Source organism: Triplophysa rosa, linkage group LG19 (assembly GCF_024868665.1).
Source record: "Triplophysa rosa linkage group LG19, Trosa_1v2, whole genome shotgun sequence".
NCBI classification, from domain to species: domain Eukaryota; kingdom Metazoa; phylum Chordata; class Actinopteri; order Cypriniformes; family Nemacheilidae; genus Triplophysa; species Triplophysa rosa.
This window is the reverse complement of record NC_079908.1, coordinates 3,343,980-3,360,798: the sequence shown is the minus strand read 5'-3', so window position 1 is coordinate 3,360,798 and position 16,819 is coordinate 3,343,980.

The window sequence follows — 16,819 nt, the reverse complement described above, 5'->3', positions numbered from 1 at the left end:
GAATCATTAAGAAAAGTCTCTTGGAGCATATCTCTAAACCCAACAGGAAGTCCGTTATTTTTGATTTCCTGTGCAATTTTGTAATTTGTTTCAATTTCCAGTCGTCGTACTTTAACGAACTCCTCCTAGAGTTTTAATCCGATCAACATCATCTTCATGTCATTCTATCTTAAGGCCTTTGCGAAGCTAAATTGCGGAGATCTGACTTTTCGTGGGGGAACGTGACCCTGGCGGCCTGCCAAAGTTTGGCGTTTCGCCATGAACAGGAAGTTGTTGTAACTCAGGCCTACAATGTCCAACAGGCCCCAGACTTCACCCAGACTTCACACATTTGATAAAAGTCCTGGCCTGAAGACATCTACATGGTAATATTCAGATACATCACGGCACACAATGTCCGACAAGCCTCACACTTCATATGTTTGATAAGAGTCCNTGGCCTGAACACATATCCACGTCAGTGTTCACTTATAGTCATAGCGCCACCAGCTGGCAATAGGAAATATGGCACGGAAAAATCTATAATGTAACTCCTTATATGCACGTTGCCCACCGTTCACTGTTCCTGAGGCCGACGGGTGGTGATGGCACAGGGTTGCGGTTGCACTTTTGCGCGAGGGCCCGATCATCGCTGCTTGCAGCTTTAATTTCCATTCTTGTTGTTTTGATTTCTCAGTTTATTTTGTTCATTTACTTTATGATTCTTATTTTCAGTTTAATTAATTATTATTATAATAATAATTAGTTTCGGGTTACGTGGTTTTAATTTTGTTTTCAGTTATTTCAAAATTGTAGGTTTTGTTTATGTTTCATTTCTCATTATTCCCTATACTGCTCCCTACCTAGGAACATAATTAATAAAATTTGATTTTAATTAATTCACTGGGCTCACAAATTTTAAAGTTTTGACCCTTTATTTTGCTCTTCTGGGTTATTTCCAGCTATGCCATTAACCCTAGCCCTGTTCAGCCTTTGTGTTTCCCTATAGGTAGCACTTCCTCTAGGGCATCTGGGTAGTGAAGTGACGGCTCTCTCCTCAGTGGTATCCGGTGGGTGGATTTGGCTGTCCTGGCGTGCCTGGCACTGGCGGCGGATAGACTTAGATACCTCAGTCCCCTCACTCTAGGTGACGGCACGCAGGGAGACTTCAGCCACTGGCACTCCGGTGCGAGTGGGAACCAATAGCGCTGACTGGTGCACTGCAGCAATTTTGGTGTATATAATGCCGGGAAGTGCCACTTAGTGGGAAGAAAAGCCTATGGGCTATGTCTGTTGCGAGTGGTACCCCCGGGTAAAACCTCAATTTTCTCTGTGCCCATCAGTCGTTTACTCACTAGGTACTGCCAGGTTAGGCTGAGAGTTGTGACTGTTTGTGTGGTCGCACCTGAGTGGCGTGTAGGGCAAGGGATCTGAGGTGTCTGCCGCTGTGTGTCCAGAAAGGCCGGAGAGTTGGACCTGCTTTACTGACTCTTTCCCTGTACCCACATACCCACACACACACCTACTATCCACCCCGCCAATTCACTGCCAGGATAAATAGGTGTTTAAGTTGCGCCACTGACTGCTCACCTCAGTTAGCTCTACAACACATGACATATAAGTGTTATAGAGCTCACTTAAGCTTGTAGGGACTTTGGCCCCTTTGTGCTCTTCTCCCTTGCCCCCAGTGCACCACCATGTCCAGACCACCCAGTCCTGTCACCTGCCAGACCAGGCAAAGCGATGCGACGGACTCCTGCCTGGGACCAACATCTGCACACGGCATGGTCGGACGACCTAAACCGGCGAAGGGACCACGATCTAAACCAGAGCTACAACTACAACTACAGAGAGCCAACAAACTCATCTGAAGTGCACAGTAAGGATCATCGTGACCACTACCAGATCGTCCTACTAGAGCCAGGAGCACGTGCAGAACCGCCTAGACCAGCTGGACCTGCAAATGACAGCAGATGAAGAGGGCCAGGAGCTACAGGAGGAGATGAAAGCTACAAGAGTCCTTTGCAACACAGACTGAGCGAAGAGAGCAATTGGAGCAGATGCCAGAGAGGAGCTGGTAGGAAAACTCCAACATGCAGAATCTCTCTTCATAATGGCCCCTGCTGACAGCAATACAATTTCATGGCCAAGGCCTATTAATGCCATCTGCAAGCAGTCCACGCTGAAGTCCAAGCCATGACTCAGCAATGGAACCAAAATGAACTGAACTTATCTTGCAGACTACAATGTGAACAGACAGGAGAATGCAACAGAATCTCTCCTGTCCAGCCTCCCCAGCTAAAAGCCCAAAGCTGCGAAAGGGGGATAGCAAAAGCCCACTGTTCACACCTTACTAGCCAGCAAACACAGAGGGGTGGGGCAGGAATCATCCAGAAGAACCTGTAGACACACATCCTGCGTGTCCCCACAGACCCCAGCAAGCTGACCAGAAACATGACAGCTGTCACCACTTAACGCTGTCACTCTAAACACTGCAGGGGGCCACAACAAACTCCTACCTGAAAGACATTGACTCTCAGGCAGGAACACAGCCCAGTGTGACCACACAAGACAAGATCACCTGCTTAGGATCACCTTCAGCCTAGAGGACCACAGCATCATATGCCAGCAGTCAGAAACTGTCAAAGCTGATTACAGCAGCTACAACACCTCTGCTACAGCCAGCATCCGAGCCTACATATGATGATGGATCAGGCTGAAAGGGAAGAAGACTTCAACGCAAAACTCCCCTGCCTCAGAAATCCGCATCACACTGTGAGTCATCACCTAAGCGCTACGGCCTTCTTCCGCCAAGATCACCTGATATCTGCGGAACTCAGCCCATAAGGCCTACAGGAAACATAGCGCTGCCTCCATAAAGACTGTTTAAATCTTGCCCATCTCTGCACATCACCAAGAACTAACTCTAGAGTTGTCATGGTCGACAAAGCTGAGAGAGACCCAAATGCGGGGAGAACAAGCTTTATTAGTAATAGGCAACAGTCAATAATCCAAACAGCCAGGGAACGCTCAGTCGCGGAAAGCAGAAAGATACACCACCGGGGAACGGTTGAGACCTCCGAAGAGCATCAAGAGTCCACCGCCGGGGTAAGAGGTCTGTCGTCTGGGTTCGAGGGTCTTCCTCGAACCAACTCTCACGAGGAGAAAGACGCCTTAATCTTGGCGTCATCCGGTCCCACGCCTCGGGGTGAAATCACGTGACCAAGGAACGAAACGGTATCGGAGTGGAAATCGCACTTCTCCGCCTTGATGAATAACTGATTCTCGAGAAGGCGCCGGAGAACTTCTTTGACACGACACATGACAAGCAGGTCTCCACGCTAAGACAGAAGTGTTCACCCAATCAATGTGAGGATTATGCTGTAACAACCACGGATGCCCTAATACCAGAGGGTTAGTGGGGGAATCGAGGATGTACAGCCTAATCTTCTCACAGTGATTACCAGACAGAAAAAGGCTTACGTTAGTGGTGACGTGGGTGACGGTGGATAGAGGCAGTCCCGCCAGCTTCACGGCTGAGATCAGCGGATCTATGGAGTGAATAGGAATGCCCCACTTCCGAGCCGTGGCCCCGTCCAGGAAATTGACTTCCGCCCCGGAGTCGATCAGGGCCAATCCAGAGTGGGTTGTGAAGCCGGAGGTGAGGTGAAATGGCAGCAAGGTGCGTGAGTTCGGAGAGGATTCATAGATGGCGCCCACCCGTAATCTCCTTTCTACGGGTGGGCGTCGGCATTTGCCGGGCAGTGAATAACTAGATGACCCGCCTTGCCACAATAAAAACAAAGACCGTTTATGAGTCGTTGGTGCTTCTGGGCCGGTGTTAGGTGTGACCGCCCGGTCTGCATGGGCTCCGAATCTGGTTGAGGATGGGGTAGGCGTCCCGGCTGGCCTCACGGATGGTGTCCCGGCTGGACTCACTGCGTCGCCAGGAGGGTGGAGAGGAGCGGCGCCGGCGACGGACACTTAACCGGCTCTCAACTCGGAGGCAGAGGTTGATCAGCTCCTCCAAATCTCGAGGGGGATCCAGTGCTGCGATCTCATCAGCGATGCTGGGGTTAAGGCCATCGAGAAAGCGTGCGCGTAGCGCCCCTGCATTCCAGTCACACGCCGCGGCCAATGTCTTGAAGCGAATAGCATAGTCCGTGATCGTGCCTCTTCCCTGGACAACACGTGAGAGCTGAGCCGCTGCCTCATCACCACGAACCGACTTATCGAACAGGCTAGTCATCTCCTCCCGGAACTCTCGAAAAGAATGGCAACAAGGGTCCTGGGCCTCCCACACCGCGACCCCCCATTGGAGTGCTCGTCCAGTCAACAAGGTGAGTATGAAAGCAATCCTGGTCTCCTCTGTCGAATAATGGCGTGGTTGGAGGGCGAACACCAGAGAGCACTGCTATAGAAATGCCCGACAGGAGTTGGGGTCCCCGTCTTAAAGTGGGGGGCTGTTGGCATGGGGCTCTGGATCAGTTGAGGCTCCGCGTGGTGGAGAAAACGGTTATCCCACAGCGCCGTCGGTACCACGGAGTAGTTACGAAACCTGAAGCTGCAACGCCGCCACTTGCCTGTGAAGGGCGTCAACCTCCTGGGCGGCGACGGTGAGACGCAACGCCTGCTGTCCCAGCAGGACGCCCTGTTGTTGAAGTGCCGTGCGTAAGGGATCCGGTCGCGCTGGGTCGTGATGTTGGTCTGACCGTTCCGTCATGGTCGACAAAGCTGAGAGAGACCCAAATGCGGGGAGAACAAGCTTTATTAGTAATAGGCAACAGTCAATAATCCAAACAGCCAGAGAACGCTCAGTCGCGGGAAGCAGAAAGATACACCACCGGAGCGTCAAGGGTCCACCGCCGGGGTAAGAGGTCTGTCGTCTGGGTTCGAGGGTCTTCTTCGAATCAACTCTCACGAGGAGAGAGAAGTGGTAGGTCGTGGCAGAGATCGCACCCCTGATGCGACTGTTGTTAGGTCGGGTGTGGAGCGAGGCCATCGGCCGGGACGCCAACGGAAACTGCGGAGACAGGAAGCAGGCCTGGGACGTAACGGGAGAGAGGTGAGAATGCACTGAAAGGCTAAGGAAAACAGATTCACAAGAAGCACGTTCGTGATAGCAAAAGAACTAGAGGAGCTAGGACTAAGGCTATGACTAGGACTGTGGCAAGGCTAAGATTAAGGCTAAGAATAAACAAGAAGCTATAGGTGAGCCGCAGCAACACCTAGGTCAGTCTGAGGTGGAAACACACAACGGTCAGACACAGGACAAGAAAAATCGAGGGATTATAAAGGAAACCTAGATGGGGATGGAATGGTCAACAGGTGTGGGACAATTGTGGGAACAAGCGGGCTTAATGAGGAAGTGATAACAGGAGTGTGAGAGCTGAGTGGAAAAACACCAGTGCAAGGAAAGCCCTAACGGAGACACGAAGGCGGGAACAATGACGCAAACTCCGAGCACGTGGTCAGTCGATGGTTTCCACGTGCTCGACAAAAACAAGACCGTTCCCGTGCAGACAATACCCCGACCTGACCTGAGTCATGACAAGAGTGTGCACCACAGCAGTAGATCTTCAGCAAAGACTCAGCAGATTTTACAGCCTGCCTGGAACAGCCAAGCACCAGACAGGATGCCCTGAGACAACATGTAGCTGACCACTTTCATCGGACACAAAAGACGGCGCCCTGTGGAAACCCAGCTGGCAACCTAGGAGCCACTGACCTGTTCCGGCCCAACAGTCATCAAGGAATTCATCTCAACACCATTGATGACACCTGTCCAGAGAGCAAAACCGTGCACATACGTCTGAGCCAGCAGAGATCCTGAGAACATCAAATGAGCTGATTCTACAAGAAACCTCAACAGGAGGATGTAAAAATCCAAATCAGACTCTTTTCAACCACGAGTGGCATGAGAAACAAATAACCCTCATGAATCCCTCCAACTGAGAAAATGTCCAGATCTCTGCAACCTGCTTGTCGACCACAGAGACAGTCATCCTAACACAAGATGAGCATGGCACCCAGACCGCACCTCATCAGACGGCTGACTACCCAGAACAAGCCGAGACACACACACGTGGCCATCAACTGAGCTATGACTGAAACAAGAAGTTCCCACACACCTGACCAGAAGCTCCACAAGCATGTACACCCCATGTACATATCACGGATGGACACATGCCCTCTCTTCACCAGCAAAGACCTGCTGAATTGTTTTGAGCTTCTACGAGACTTTAACCATTACAAAAGTATTGGGCTCAAGTACGGGAACTTCCGCCTCCCAGCCAGCCAACTCGTCTGAAATGCATTGTCAGGTCACAAAAGTTACACAACCTTACATGCCAAAGGCACATCACTAAGTGGCATGATGATAGCAGGCACCATACAGGAACTAGGGGCAGATATCTCAGACATCAGCTTTACACTGTTCACACACTCCCCACAACAACACCAGCATCAGACATTTCCTCTTCTGTCAAGTGCGCGCAGTTTCCATTGGACTCATGCCTGTCAACCATGGCAACGGCCCAGGACACCCGCGTTTTGAACTTGAAATGGAATAACCAATGCTGAACCTGCTACTTCCTGGTTCTCGTGAACCTCACTGCCCCATGGGGGCCCTGTCAAGTACGAGAACTTTCTGCCAGACTAGACTAGCCCAGAGCTTTGCACTCTGGTGAATAAATGAGACTGTAGCACCTCCATTCACCAAAAGGGGTCACTGTTCAGCTCAACACAGTGTGACCAAGCCCTCAACCACACATATTCAATGGAATACGTGGAGCATGGCCCACTCTGGAAGCCCCACCCCCTTTTTACTGAATAAGTCATATTTTGCAGTGACATACTGTACAAGTGAGTACCAAAGACTTTGAACAATGCCTTAATGAAGAACATGACAACGGACAACGCCCTGCACCTGCCATCAACTGCAAGTGCTAGAGCTGCTCTTCACAAAAGGCGATGATGCAGAACTAATTTCAACTACGTGGCCCCACTCACAAACCACATGACATTACATCCCAAGTTAGCTGCATCCCGGGCTACACAGAACACCACCTACAAGGTTTGTGAACTGTTAAAAAGAATTGCCCACTCATGTAAATGAGCCATGTACACACCCAATGCCACCTGCGCTTCAGCACATGCCTGATTTACCCTTGCTGAATGGAGTTCCATCTGAAAGCTGGACTTGCCAACCACTGCCTCAACATTGGTCTACACTGACAGCGTGACCAAAACGAAAGGGGGATAGCCAAGCACCAGCAGAACACGGCTCTTACCACAGCCTGAGCACCCAGATGACAAGAGCTGCTCCGTGCTTCACAAGCCATCCAGCGATGTTCCATTCACATCAGAACACAGAAGGTAATCACAGAGACCTGCCACCAACCTGTGATGTTTCTAACAGTCAACGCCTCCTCACCACAGATCCCATGCACACAAAGCAACATGGTCGACGACACAATGGTGAGGCACTGCACGCCCAGAGCAGGTGTTTTGTGGAAAATGACAAGCCTGTCCCACTGCAACACTTCAAGCTGGGGCCCCAAACATCACAGCACAAGTGACAGCTATCCGGATTAATCCTTCAAATCACAACAGCTCACAAAAAAACCTCCATCAGACAATTTCTTACCTGCATAGACTCAAAGTAGGCTAAGCTAAGTTTCACACGCTATCACTTGGCAAGAAACATAGCGAATCATAAGCCAGTTGAGCATTAACACCTGTTCCAGACACCTAGTGTCATCACAAAGGAACATGACATGCTCCTCTGCGGGAAAAGGTGAAAGAACATTCAAAGTAAACCTGTGAAAACCGAGGCATTCTGTGGCAACCGGTGGTCACCAAAAACCCACCCGCCCATCCCAAGCATCGCTTCTAAGCCACAGCTATCACCTCACGCCGCCCGCATCAAACCCACCCATACTGGCTCTGCCTAAAATACAGCTTCGCTTAAGCAACCACCAACGCTCACAAGCGATGCTAAACACCTCCCTTTCACGATGTCCAACTTTGCTGCGTCTGATAAGCAAAATCCTCTAGTCTGTTCTTGTAACAACACAGCGCCATGGCGTGCAACTTTCCAGGAACAAAGGGGGGTCATGCTGAAGTATGCCTACGACGCACCATGGGCCAGACACCACGACACCAAAGCCACTAACGCACAAAGAAGTGGCGCACTGCCCTGGCATGCAGCGACAGAGCACATCAGTAGATGTTGAGTTGATTCTAGCTCCAACCAGCAAACTTCACACCCTCACTATGACGCAAGACAACCACCTCCCCAGGGTAGAACATCAAGAAAGATTGTGTGTGACCTATGTCCAGGTCAACAAGGGGAAACTATGACTTTTTACAATCACACGCAAGTTCACCAAGTGGGTAGAGTACCACCCAGCATCCCACGAGACAGACCACTGCATCACAGCACACCTCCACATGTTCTCCAGGTTCAGACGGACACTGATAACCAGCTCAGACAGAAACGCCCACTCCAGGACCGACATCAGGCACAGAGGTTTTGGAAACCAACGAGCATACAAGCCTAACTCCATTCTCTGAACCAGTCTCAGCCGGCCAAGTGTAAGGAACCAACTGAACAACGAGCAGTACGCTGGAGTATGTGTCTGTTAACATGTAAACTGGGACGGGAACAGCCCCCTTGTGTCCACCGCCATCAAAGTGTGAAGTGTGAAAGTGTGAAAGTGACCTATTAGTCAGATATGGTGACCCATACCCGAAATGTGACCTCTGCATTTAACCCATCCAGAGAGTAGTGAACACACGCACAGCAAGTGGTGAACACACGTACACCCGGAGCAGTGGGCAGCTATCACTGCAGCGCCCGGGGAGCAAGTAGGGGTAAGGTGCCTTGCTCAAGGGCACCTCAGTCGTTACCCTGGGAATCGAACCGGCAACCTTCTGGTCACAAGTCCGACTCTCTAACCATTAGGCCACGACTGCCCCAAAGGGACCTCAAACCAACCGACGTGTGTGTCTCTTTTTGATTTGATGGCCTAAGCTCAGACAATACCACCACAACATCCAAAGTGCCAGCCAAGAGACTTCAACCTTGTCACACCCTACACCGCTCACCAGTACTTCAATGAAAGACACCGGAGCATGACACCTGCTTTTGCTCTGTAATCACTGCAGAAAACGTGAAGGCCAGAGAGCATGCTGCACCCGGCAAGATTCACAAGAGGAACGTGATGTGGATAACAATATTTGATTTCATAACAACTACGTGAGACAACCTCCCATCTGTTGTCCAAGAAACTTCCGCCACCTTGGGGCCAACCAACCCCCTTCAAGCCCATCTTGCATACTCTCTGGGTAGTGCCATCCCTCTGCACATAGCCCCCGAGCAAGGCGAGATAGCATTTCTACTGAACCTACCTATTATCGAGGCCAACAACATTTATAGACTCAAGTACATGGTTAATGTTGGGTTTTGGCAAGGGAACACACACATCAGGATACACCCCCCCGACGTGGTGGCCTACCACGACAGCAATGACCAGCTGTACCTAGCCCCAAACCTGCGCATGTGCACCCTCACCAAAGACATCCATTACCTTTGCCCCAGTAAGCCTTTCCTCCGGGACAACACCGAGGGAATCCCTGGGATGCACCCCATGAGAAGTGACACCCGCTGCCCAGCGGATGCTAAACCCCGGGTCCAAGTCACCTACACTCAGGCTGAGATTGTAGGAGACCGCTGGCTAGTCAACACCCCAGCCCGAGGAGCAACTAACCTATGACCAGCATGATACCGCCACCCGCATCAGCCTGCTAAATCAAACCATGTGGATTCAAGTCCCAAAGGACGCAATCCTGCACATAGATGACCTGGCACTATACCAGTTACCCAGTGAGGAATACAATGCCGAGCTGGAGATCTCAACCTTCTTCAGGAACTATAACTTCACTCTTGGTCCTGAACTAGAAATGAGGATTGCAGAGGAGGGGCCCCAGCTGATCGATATCACCCCCATCGACCAGGCCTTACAGACTCTGGATCGGATGTCTGCTCTCGCCAACTCCCGTTTGGTCCAGTCCTGGACCGCCGCGGACACTGCACTGTGCCTAACCACCACATTAGGGTATGCCCTTGTTCTTGGTTTGTCCTTCGTCCTTTACAGAAGGGTCAACGGAATGCAGGAGTCAGTGAACAAGTGTACGGCGGCGTTTCCTTCAGCTTTCCCTCACGCAAGCTGAGCCCGAACCTAACCTCCTCGAGATTGACCCACTGCCAGTGCGCCACAGCACTGAGGACCAGTAAGACCCACCTGTCACCTCGACCATTATGATCCAGACAACCATCGGCCGTCTAAGCTTCTACAAACCCTGTCGTCCAAAAGGGGGGAGATGTAGGGTATGGTCGGATCAAAGTTTACCATCTGTGATCGTAAAACACAGTAACCTCTCAGCATGACTACGACCAGGCACCAACAAGTCTCGCCAACTGTCCTATTCTCAACACCTTCATCACTGACCAGGACAGATTCGTATACTCTCCCCTAGACTTCAAAGGAGGTCCTTGGGGAGGACAGGACTGTTCACCAAAGTGAGAAAGCCATGTGGCCCCCAGGGACTGAGAGCCTCAAATTCTTCCAAAAGAATGTCTCTTTCTCTTTCCTTAGCCACAAAAGACTGGTTTAAAGTGTATACACATAAATCTCCACATTGTATGCTTGTCTCTATGTTATTCTTCTTCACCTATAACCTCAAAGGCATACGTGCTTAGTGGTATTCTGTGTATATATACATTCTTGTCCAAACTACAGGTCAATGCAATTGTAACCCTTTCATGTTTCATATCTACATGTTTCCCTTTTCATGTCTTAGAATATGGTGTATAGCACAGTAATGTATTTTATACCATACTCATTTTATTCTATTATAGAAGTCTATTCCTGCTCCAAACTCCCAGGCGACCATAAATGCAAATGAGTTAGTGTGCCGGACAAAGAAACATGTTTTCGCGCCCAAAACTATCTCATCACATTGGATCGCCCACCTTGGAGGGGCGTGACGCCCTCTGTGTTAAAACATCTGAACACGCAGTAAAGCTCGCTCTTTTGTGTATGTTCATTCGCTTGTGTGTGTTCGCACTCGTGCGCGTTCGCTCGGTCGACTTTTCTACCTCTTGAGACCTGTCTCTCCTCGCAGACAGCTTCTTCTGGCAGTTTGCTTCAGCTAAATCCGATGGACTCACGGCTTGCTCCGAACACATCAGGACCCTTTGATACGCGCACCAGCACGTGTCCCGAGAAACAAAGAAGCCAATGCAAGTATCTGAACTATTGCTAACTAGTTGCGTATAAGCTTTGCCCCTTTTAAATAAGGAGATTGTCTTCGATGGTTCGTGCAGATGTGAATAGCTGATTTAATACTGCCATTTTCTTTGCTTTATCTATTTCTTTCATTCTCTACTGTTTTACATTTTCATGTTTGTTTGTTAATGTTTGGTTTTTTGTTAGCTAGTTGATTTTATTTCCCTCGTAGTGTAGATAAATAAACCGCATGTTTATCTATGCTCGAATTGTTTCTGTGTTTACTTATCACATATCAACGTCACTTAAACTGCTTGATTTCGTTAACATTTCTGAAGTGATACTGTACTACAGTAATAATATTGTTTTTCCAAGGCCAGGAAAGTAATATGTCTTAGAGTTAATATACGATCTGCTGATCACTCGCTGGACGAGTACGTTGTCTGTCGCTATTAATTCTACTGCATCAGGTAAAGTGTATAAAATAGGTAATGGTTAATCACCATTAATTATATGTATGTTACTGTGGTTAAACTCATAGCTTCCCCAAAATACACTACACAATGTTTTATTACGCATAAGTGTTCATTGCATATAGACACTGAAGAAAGTGTATCAGATGACTGTCCATTAGATAATTTAAGTATTTTAATAGCATGTCTTAAATTACATAAACTCAGTGGCAGTTGCAGATGAGTCCACGCCATCTGAAAGTCTTATATCTTCACAAAAAAGTGGCACTGAGATGAGGCAAATTTATTGTGCTACTTTTATCACTTTTAATGGATTGTGAATTATTAATTTCTCTCCACGCAAGGCACACCCATGTATAACCTTTTTAAGTCTTTAAAGGTTGAATGTATACTGTATATGCAAATTAAAGAGCAAAACTTCAAGACATTGAACATTGACAATATAAAGAAGACCAAACTAAAACTGGAGATAGAGTTGCTTAAAAGGGAACTTCAGAGTAAGTGCTCCATCCTATTTCTAAAAATGTTTACTGGCCTAACATCTCTTATTGCAGGTAAAGTATGACTGATTCCTGCCTATTATCCATGGTGATTAAAAATAAAATGCATGTGGGCCTAAGCATGTTTGTGTTGCAAGAATAATAAAAAATGGTATTCCAAAAATTATATCTCATGAAGCTAATGAAGTGTAGTTTAGTGGCTGGAGATCATCATCAGTCTGCATATCAGATCATGATCTTGTCCTGGCTAGATCTGCAGTGTACAGATTTGAGTCCAGTTCACTTTGCTTAAGTGCTGATGATACTGTAGGTGCACATTATGTCACACACCATAATTAGTCAGCTTCATTTTACTAATCGATTCAATTACTTTTTGCTTAATATTCTATTAATCATCTGAAATATTAATAAATATGAAATATTTTTACCGCCAAATATTATCATTTATTTTCTGAAGATAACCTGAGGCTTCGTGGACATCAATCAAGACTGAAAGACACATACATTGCTTATTGACATGATCTTCAGATACATTTATAATATTTATGTGTGGAAAAAACGTCTTGGTTAGGGATGTAACCTCGGTTCCCTGATGGAGGGAACGAGACGTTGTGTCGAACCGACAGAATGGGGTTTGTCTTGAGAACCTATCATCTTCTGAGTATTTAGAAAAGGCCAATGAAAATTGGCGAATGAAATTTGCATGCCGGGCTCCTCCCCGGATGTCCGGGTATAAGAGGGAAGCCGGCGTGCTCATTCATTCACCTTTGGTCTGAGGAGCCTAAAGCATCCTCCCCCGACCGCTGGGGTGGGCGGCCAGTGTTGTGGCATGAGGGACACAACGTCTCGTTCCCTCCATCAGGGAACCGAGGTTACATCCGTAACCAAGACGTTCCCTTTCTGTCGGTCTCTCGACGTTGTGTCGAACCGACAGAATGGGGTTCCTATGGAAAACGCCACAGCACTGAGCCGCGTCACAATCTCTGCGGAGCGACGTTGACTGGCCTGGGCGAGTCAGACGAAGACGCTAACGCGAAATTATGACCCTCCAGTGGAGAGGAAGGGGGACCCAGAGCTTTACACAAAGTTGGGAAGCCCCTGTCACCGGCCGTCACGGGCGGAGGCCTAGTTCTCTAAATGGCGAGAAGCCGCCCGGCACCGTACGGGCCACTGGGTAAGCATTATTCCCCCCTGGGGGGGAAAAACGCTGCAGAGGCCACTACCTACCGTAGGGAGGAATTAGTGGAGACACCACATGGTCTCACCATCAGGGGAGAACTCATGGGAGGAATGTGCGGACTGCAGGAGTTAACCGCAAGGTGGGAGTCCACCTGGGGAGGTCATGGGTTGCCAAGGTGGGAACCATTCATGAGGATACATCAGACGGAACAGCCCACGGAGGGGGGGTTACCACGTCTGGAGCACTAGGTCCGGTTAGAGCTATGTGGGAGATAACTCAACTGTTCCCCGGCCTAAGGGGGCAGGGCTGCTCTGCCCAGCCTGTCCCCTGGAAGGGTGCTTAGTGATGGATGGAATGCCTGTTCTTTACCCGAGGGGAAAGAAGTGAGGCGGGATCGCCACTGCTCCCCCCGGAGGGGGAAGGGCTTCCGCAGGCGTATGCCCTACCGGCTGCCGGTCCCACACCTTGCCAGGATGCGGGCTGACACCGGTTCCGCGCGTAGGTATTAGAACCTCACGGAGTTGTTAGGCATAGCCCAACCCGCAGCTCCGCAGATGTCTGCCAGAGAGGCGCCCTGAGCCAGCCACGAGGGGTGTGCCTCACCCCCAACGGGCAGGAAAAGAGATCGGTATGCCCTAACGAGGGCATCCACGATCCAGTGCGCCAGCCTCTGTTTGGAGACAGCCCTCCTGCTGACCTCCGAAACAGACAAAGAGCTGCTCAGAGCTTCTGGGCTCTGCGTGCGGTCCAAGTAGAGGCGCCGTGCGCGTACTGGACACAACACGGATAGGTTGGGTCTTCCTCCCCGGTGGGGAGCGCCTGCAGGTTCACCACCTGGTCTCTCGGGAGAGTGGTGGGAACCTTGGGCACGTAGCCGGGGCGGGGTCTCAAGATAACGTGAGAATCCCGGCCCCGAGTTCTAGGCAATCTGCGGACACGGAGAGTGCTTGCAGATCCCCTACCCTCTTGGAGGTGAGCGCAATGCGGAACACCGTCTTTATCAAGACTGAGAAAGAGCGGTAACTCCGAAAGGCTCGAAGGGAGCAGGGCCTCTTGAGGCCCGCCACCTAGTTCGCAAGAGGGTACGGAGCGCGGAAAGGTGGTCACCCTCTCGCGCCCCTTAGGAACCTAATGACCAGGCCGTGCTGTCCCAGAGGCTACCCAGCACTTGGGTCATGATGAGCGGCCGTAGCGGCTACATACATTCCCAGTGTGGAGGGGGAGAGGTTACTCCCCAGTCTCTCTTGAGGACGGGACAGCTCGTACCCGACCGAGCAACTCCGCGGGTCTTCTCGCCGAGAAGAGCACCAGGACGAGAAGAGGCGCCACCTATGGGCGTATAGCCGCCCAGTGGCCGAAGCCCTAGCCTGAGTGACGTCCCAACCAGACCGGGGGTGGGTCCCTCAGGATCTCCTCGTCCCGTCCAGACATGGAGACCAGGTTCTGCCTGGGATGCCGTAACGTGCCCCTTCCCCTGGGGAAGCAGTTCGCCAGGCGGAGCGTCCAGGGGGGAGTCGTTGTCAGAGCCCTAGCTCCGAGAACCAAGTCCTGGTTAGGCCAAGGGGCGTAACTAGTACCACTTGATGCTCCTCTTCCCTTGCCTTGCACAGGATCCTGTGCAATGATGCTCACTGGGGGGAAGCGTACTTCCGCTTGTCCCGCGGCCAGCTGTGCGCAAGGGCATCGGTGCCAAGGGTTGCCTCGGACAGGGAGTACCAAAGCGGACAATGGGTGGAGTCTGGGAAGGCAACAGGACCACCTGTGCCTGGCCGAACCTCTCCCAAATGAGCTGGCTGCGCGGGGATGGAGTCGCCACTCCCCGCGAGGCGTCGTCTGACGAGAGATCGCATTGGCTGTCTGGTTCAGGACGCCTGGGATGTGTGTGGCTCGCAGGGAACTGATCACCTGCTGACTCCAGAGGAGGAGGCGCCGGGCGAGTCATGTTTAGCTGCCGTGAGCGAATCCAAAGATATACGCCACAACAGCTGTGCTGTCCGACCGGACCAGCACGTGCCTGCCCTGCACGAGAGGTAGTAGCCTCCTCAATGCAAGTAGCACAACCAACAACTCTAGGCAGTTGAAATGCCAACGCAGGCGGGGGACCGTCCACCGCCCCGACACTGCTTGCCCGTTTGCACACGGCACCCCAACCCCAATAAGGTTATGGAGATCAGGGGGTTAGGGTGTGTCGGCAGAAAGCGTGTGACCATACGCCTGCTGCCGGTGTGCCACGCTCTCCAAGGAACTTTACTCTGTAGCCAGTGTTGGAGCGGTCGTATGTGCATCAACCCGAGGGGGACCACCCCCGCCGAGGATGCCATGTATCCCAGGAGCCTCTGAAATTGTTTCAGGGGGACCGCTGATTGTCTGATAGCTTCAGGCAGTTCAACACTGATCGGGCGCGCTCTGTAGTCAGTCGCACTGCCTCTGGGAGGCCGCGTGGGTGCGGGCTTCCTTGTCACGGGTCTCGCGCCCCCCGCGGGGGGTGAGCAGGGCCGCTCATGAGGACAGAGTCGAGTTCCCTAAAGAGAAAGAGGACGCTCTGCACTGGGGAGAGCTTGCTCTTCTCAGTTGACCTGTAGCCCCACCGATCTAGGTGCCGGAGCATCAGGTCCCTGTGTGTACACAACAGATCTCGAGAGTGTGCCAAACTGAGCCAGTCGTCGAGATAGTTTAGTACCCGCACACCTTCGTAAAGACTTGTGGAGACAGGGACAGACCGAAGGGGAGAGGACCCTGTACTGATATGCCCGTCCCTCGAACACGAACCGTCGGAATGGCCGATGTCGAGTGAGGAACGAGACATGAAGTACGCGTCCTTCAGGTCGATTACCATGAACCAGTCCCGACGGACGTCAGGATGCGCTTCTGCGTGATCAACCTGAAAGGCAGCTACTGTGTAGGTGCCTGTTCAGAACACACAGACCCAAGATAGGGCGCAACCCCCCGCCTTTCTTGGGGACAATGAAGTACAGGCTGTAAAACCGGCTGAACATCTCGGCTGGTGAGACGGGCTCGATCACTCCCTTCACCAGAAGGGTGGCGGCCTCGGCCCGAAGTACGGGAACATCCTAGCCTCTGACTGAGGTATATCGGATGCTGAACTTGGCAGGCGTGAGGCGACTGGATCGCGTAGCCGAGACGGATCGTCTTCCCTTGCCAGCCTGACAGTCTGGGAAGCCGGACAGGCTCCCAGAACTGAGACGGGGCCTAGAGGTTGATCTGCTTCATCGCCCCCACGGAGGGTGGTTCGATGGCTAGCAGTACGGATTCCTTGCCGGGGGAGGCCCCCCGGGGAGGAGATCGGCTCTGCCATATTTCCTGCCTGGCGACTGCGCAGCTCAACGCACTGTCTGACTGAGAGTGCTGAGGCCTGGTGTTTATACTCGACAT